The sequence below is a fragment of the Lissotriton vulgaris genome, chromosome 6, assembly GCF_964263255.1.
Source record: "Lissotriton vulgaris chromosome 6, aLisVul1.2, whole genome shotgun sequence".
In the NCBI taxonomy this organism is placed as follows: Eukaryota; Metazoa; Chordata; class Amphibia; order Caudata; family Salamandridae; genus Lissotriton; species Lissotriton vulgaris.
In genome coordinates, this window is record NC_141694.1 from 1901310927 (window position 1) to 1901317598 (window position 6672).

Consider the following 6672-nt stretch of genomic DNA (forward strand, 5'->3'; position numbering starts at 1 on the left):
GAGAGGCCTATTGTAATTTAACCAGTGGATACATTTGTTTTTAAGCTCACTGTAGGACTCATTTTTTCCCAGGCTCAAGACAGGAACCCTGCTAATACCACCACATAAGGAATAGATTCTGGAGGGAGATCAATACATGGAAGTACACTCTTACGTGCTTCAACGGTCTTAGCCATATTTGCTGATTGATCGTGGCCTACAGCCCCTAAGTCCCCCCCACCCTCCCCATTCCTAGATATTACTGGATCATTAGGCACAGCAGAGACACTAGATTGAATAGGGAGTCCGTCAGATAAAACAGTAGAGGCTGGTAGATCCACTAAAACATTTGTTACCAGCGAGGTTACATGATGACGATCTGCAATCGTTATACTAGACATGCCCTCTACATTTCCAGAGCCATCTTATGCCCGCGTGACACCCTCTGCCTGTGGTGTAAACAGAGATTCAAGATGAGAAAGTCTATGTTCTATTGATTTCAGTCTATCATGGATAGGAAGACAAGTCTCTGTGAATATTTTTTCAATTTAACCCAGAAGTCTTCATTGGACTCAGAAGGGATCATATCACCAATGCCTGGTATAGTCGTAGACCCCTGTACTGTTGGCTGCGATGCATTAGAGTCTGTAACATTCGGATGTCTTCATATTGCCACTCTTCTGAATTTTTGCTTTTTTGTTCTTTAATGTGGCTCCACCACGTTTTCTTGTGACAGCCGGGTCTGGTACCTGATTTGTAGTCCCTGGTTTAGTACTAGATACAGACCGAGTCAGATGTCTTCATCAAATAGCTCCTGAATATTCGTGGTTTTGCAGAAGAATGCATGGACCAACTGCTGCCGGGACCACAGTAGCTAGGGGACTTAGCCTACTACTAGCTGTAGTGGTATTCACCTGTTACAACGCAATTTTTACAACGCACTACCACTACAACGCAGGCATTACAACGCATACCATTACAACGCATTGCGCTGGGGGGCGCTCTAGGATAAGAGGTAAGTTTGATTTACTATCCAACACCTTCCCTAGGGTCCACGGGGACTGGAGTTAGAATAGTAAATTATACTTACCACTATCCAGCACCCCAAAGCGCTATGCGTTGTAACGGTATGCGTTGTAAATACCGCGTTGTAATGGTATGCGGAGTAAAAGTATGCGTTGTAACGTCATACATCCGCTGTAGTTAGTGACTGAGTGTCCCCGCCAGTTATGCCAGCTGGCGCAAACTCAGCCGTTAATTAAGACACAGGTGAAAGAGCCTGGGCCAGCCTGCCCATTGAAGACCGCTTATTGAAGGCCGGCTCCATAGAAAGCCTCTTTTTGGTCATTTCAATCTCACGTTGGAGGACAGAAGACGCCCTTGTTAGAAATTGATCTAATGTTTCCACAATTGATCCCCCTGGTCCTCCTGATAGCGATTTTCGCCCCTTTCCCGCAGTAGCTGTGGCCATTTCCTTTTTTTGCCTGCAATGCGACAGCTCCCAAGCTTGTATGGAAAAGGAGGATAACGAGCAAAACAGTCTAAATTAACCAACAGAAACGTACTAACCTCCATAAGTTGCTCCAATGGAAGATTAAAGGGAAGGGCCCCGTCCCGTCCTCGGTCGTGCTCGGACGGTCTCAGACGGGCCCGCCCTTGGCCCGGGCTTCGATCGGCACGCGTCCCGCAAAGTGGGGGCCACGAGGAGTAAAGAGGAAATCTGAAAGCTGTGGGCGGGAACTGGTGGGCAGTTTCAATTCCGCTCGGTCCAAGTGCCCCAAACACAAGTCTGCTCCTTCGAGCGGCTCCCGCAAAGCGGGGGCCGCGAGGAGTAAAGAGGAAATTTGGAAGCTGTAGGCGGGAACTGGTGGGCAGTTTCAATTCCGCTGCGTACAAGTGCCCCCAAACACAAGTCTGCTCCTTCGAGCGGCTATACACGTATAGAGGTTGGTAACATCTAGCGTGATAAGGAGCATGTCTGATTCCTATGTTATACTATCCATAAGTTGAAGGAAGTCCTGCGTATCTCTCACATACGAGGCTCTCACGATCGGAGCCAGAAAAGAATCAATGAATCTTGAAGTGTTCTCCAATAGGCTACCAATAGAGGATACGATCGACCTCCCTGGTGGCCTTTTGGCGTTTTTATGGACCTTAGGGAGGTGGTAGAAAAAGTTGGTATTGTTAGTGCTTCGCATTACAGGAATTGGAATTCTTCCATGTTTAGCATTCCATCATTTTCCCAGCCCTCCAACAGGGTTTGATAGTCAATTGTGCATTGGACATATTCAGATTTCTTAATTGTGATGTAACATTCAGTGTCCGTGTGTTGGCGTAGTGCTACTTGCACAGAGGCCTGCTTTTCAAAAATCATGATGTTTCCCCCTTTGTCGGAGGGTTTTATTTCAATGCTTACATCCCTTTTCAGAGATTTTATTGCGTCCCATTCTTTGTGTGTTATATTGGAAAGTTTTTTGTCCATTTCACTCTTTGTTTTCGCTAATTTCTCCAGGTCCATAAGAATTGCTTAGTTGAAGACATCTATGGCGTGATGTGGTGTGTTTGGGAGTTTTTTTGATGTCATTTTTTACATTGCTGGGGTCCCTTACTTGTGTGACCCCTAGTTCCTCCCCCTGCACACTTAAATCACCACCTATTTCCATTGGAATTTGATCCATAGAAATATATATATATATATATATATATCCTGATCTGTCTTCTTTCTCCAACAAACTGAAATGTTGCTTGAGATGTTAGAATTTTGTTTACTACATTTTTTTCTGTTTGAGGACATTTGGTTCAAACAAGAAGTGGGCACAGCGATGGGAAGCTGCTTTGCTCCAAGTTTTGCCTGTATGCTGATGGGATGGTGGGAGGAACAAGTATTATGGTCTGATGAAAATGCCAACCTCACAAGCCACATTGCCTTTTACACCCGGTATATCGATGATATTTTTCTGATCTGGGATGGTTCCAAGTTAGAATTGAACAAATTCTTTGCCTCCCTCAATAGGAATGAGGTCAATCTGAAATTTACCAGCAAGACAGACAAGACAGAAATGTACTTCCTAGATGTAACAGTCAAAATTGAGGAGGGAGCCATACAAACTAGCTTATACAGGAAACCCACCTCAGGCAACAGCATCCTACATGCTAGAAGTCACCATCCCAATAGTCTTAAGGATAGCATCCCGTATGGGGAATTCCTGAGGGCAAAGCGTAATTGCAGCTCAGAGACAGCATTTGAGAAGGAACAGGCCACCATGACCTGAAGATTCAAGGCTAGGGGCTATTCCAACCAGGTACTGCTGGTGGCAAAAGAAAAAGCTAAAGCCAGGAATAGAGAGACACTCTTGACGAAGAGGATAGGGAGAACCACAGAGAACCTTAAATCCAACAATGTCAGGCTAATAACCACCTACAATGTAGAAGCAGGCAGAGTACGTGAGATACTAAAGAGACACTGGCACATTGTCAAGAGTGATCCTGTCATAGGTAAAACGATTAACAGACAACCCCAGATAACGTACAGGAAGGCACGATCTTTGAGAGACATGTTAATGAGGAGCTATTTTGAGGCACCCAAGAAGAAAAAGACTTAGCTCAAGGAACAGAAAGGTTTTTACAAATGTGGCAAATGCAAAGCCTGTGTCACCAGCAAGAATGTGAAATCATATCCCCTTCCTACGGGCAAAAGAGAACAAATTGGGAAATTTATGAATTGCAACACTGATTTTTGTGTGTATGTGATTGTATGTCCGTGTGCAAAGTTTTATATTGGGAGCACCATCTTCCCAATAAAAAAACGGATATTGGAACACATGAGGGCTATCAAGAATTCTGATATGAGTTATGCTACTGCACGACACTGGATGCATTTTCATGATAGTGATGTTAATCATTTCTCTTTCTTTGGTATTGACAGAATTCCTGCAAATCCGAGAGAGGGTAACAGACTAAAGCAGCGACGAGTCCTGGAATCCCAGTACATCATCCGTCTGGATTCAAGAAACCCTTTGGCATGAATGAGGATGAGGAATTACATGTGCATATTGGCTGAAGACCTTATGTTAGGCCATGAAACTACCTTACCTAACCTCTGCACCTAACCCTCTTCCTGCCTCCACCCCCAGCTGTTGTGTTTGCAACTTCCTATACTACACTATCTCATTGGAGAGGGCTCTCTCTGATGATAGCTGTGGAGTCAGGAGCTTCACAGTATAGCTTAGACAAGACGACCTCGGGACAACCGACCCGATCCCACACGTGGGGTAGTACGCACTCTGCGAAGAACCCACCATCTCACTTATTGGTTATATTCCCCCTTTCCTTTTTTGCACACAACCTGTACTCCACCTTTTCACTGCAAAATCACACCCACAACTATACTCTTTGATGTACGTCTGAATAGGCTTTCTACAGATAGTATAGGGTTCACTTTTTGCACTAATCACAGTGCTAAAAGATTTATTTTAGCAATAGTTTTAATCAAACTATATCTATGGATTTGCTTTATTCCCCCAGCAACCCCCCACTCCCCTTGACGTAGCACCACCAGCCATGACTTATGAAACTTAATAATATGTCTCTTGGTAAGATTAAGAAATTGTACATGATAATCGTTGGAGCACTAGCGCCTTTGAGAGGAAAATCCCTATATTTAGGTCACATGGCCACTTGGCCAGGATACATACCATAGCTTTCTCTCTCTGAGAAACTGAATTTCTGAATGAAATCTGTAATATGGCATTTCCTTCCAAGAGGTTGAACAAGGCCACTGGGCCTACATTTATGTTGACCTTTGACTATTTATTGTACAATTGTATGGACTTGACACCTACTGCTTCCAATTTATTTCAATGAGGCCACTTGGCCGAATCGTAATTGAAATAATTTAATAAATTCTAATTTTATTTGTATTATGTGATATACTTTGAATTTGCTTTGTAAATATGAAATGTCCTTTAATTAGCAAACACAAGTTCGCAAAAGCAGTTGTACCACAGAGTCTTTTCTCTACCTCATTTGTAGTTTGTCTCGGGGTGTGGTCCTATGTCGATTTCCACTACTTCCTTTGTGCACTTTAAAATGGTGATTGTGAGTTTATGTGGCTGGCTAACGAAGAAGACCGCCTGGTCGAAACGCGTCGCCAATAAACAAATTTTCACACGGACACTGGAGTGCGAGTCTTTTGTGTTTCCTCTGATTTATCGAGTGGGGACCCCTTTCAGACATACATATATATATGTATATATATACTATATCTAAGTAAGGGGTGATTACACCACCTTACCAAGGCTGCAGGTGCAGACCTGTGGTGTCAGTTTGGAAGGCTAACCAGGAATGGCATAATACATGCTGTAGCCCCTGGTAGGCCTTGGGTGCACCTCTGCCCTGGGTACCTAAGGTACTATATACAGGGGCTCACAATGGTGACCCAGTAACCAATCTGGTATGTACCTAAAGTACATGGTATCAATTTAGATAGAGAACAAATAGGCTGTGGGCCTGATTAGCAGGACCACAGCCATACTAATCACAGCAAAACGTGGGGGTAACCATAGGAAGCAGACCCTACTCTCCTACACCGAACGACCTCCTGTTGTCAATTCAATCAGGAAGTAGGATGGGACCAAACCCTGTTGGGTCGCAATCCTATTTTTACAATGGGAGCATGCATTCCGAACTGAATGCATGCTCTCATTGCAAAGAGCAGAGCTGCAGTTCATCCCTGCTCCCGGTAGCAGGCATCTCAAGATGCATGCCACCGGGTGCAGGGATCAACAGTGGGGCACCATAGGTGGTGTTGTACCCATGGGGGCCCACAGGGGGCCCCCCAAAGACAGATTCCCAATGCCTTTCTGTGTTGGAAAGGCCAGCACTGAAAGGTAGTAGGAAGCTGCCATTGTAATCCCTCGGCTGGAAAGAGCCGGCCTAGGAATTAATGCAGGCTTTCCGAATGGCAGACGGGCTCTCCGAGCCCTTCGGAGGCCATTTGGAAAACTGATCTGGATTCCCTTCTGACCAATCCCATCAAAATGGGTCGGTCGGAAATTAATCCCAATGGACAATTCCGAAGCGGTCAGAGCCGTTCCCAACCGCATTGGAATCGGGCCCATTATTTGTAATTGTTTCTATGCCTATAATCAGGACAAATGAATTCATAAAAAGAAAAAGTTCTTGAATACATCATCTTGGTTGAGGTCAAGCGTTATTCTTCAATTTACAAGCGTCACAAAATACGTGTTTCTTGTAGACAGCCTACACCTGCTTGGTGGACCTCTCTTCTTCATCAAGGCAAAGAGGGGAAGCTGACATCAAAAGGTACCAAAATACAAAAGTTGTAAGTCAATTTTTCATTCACATTGTACATTTAGTGATTCCCAGCTTTGAATTGAATATATATATTTTTTAGTAATACAGTGTCGTTTTGCAGGGATTTAAAAATACTGACAGGCCTACAAAGTTTCTCAACATATTGTGAGTAGTTCTTCTTTTCCTCATTGAATCTAAATTTGGAACTGTGTTCAGGGGGTCAAACAAAAGCAATGAAAACGAGGGGGGGGGCTGCAGAAATGCGCATGATAGCCAGGCAGGGTCACCGCTCAGCTAACACGAACTTGTAGTAATTGGTTCTTGGGAAACCGTTCTTAGATCTCAGGTGAAGGGTGGAAGAAGGGCTTCCAGGCACTA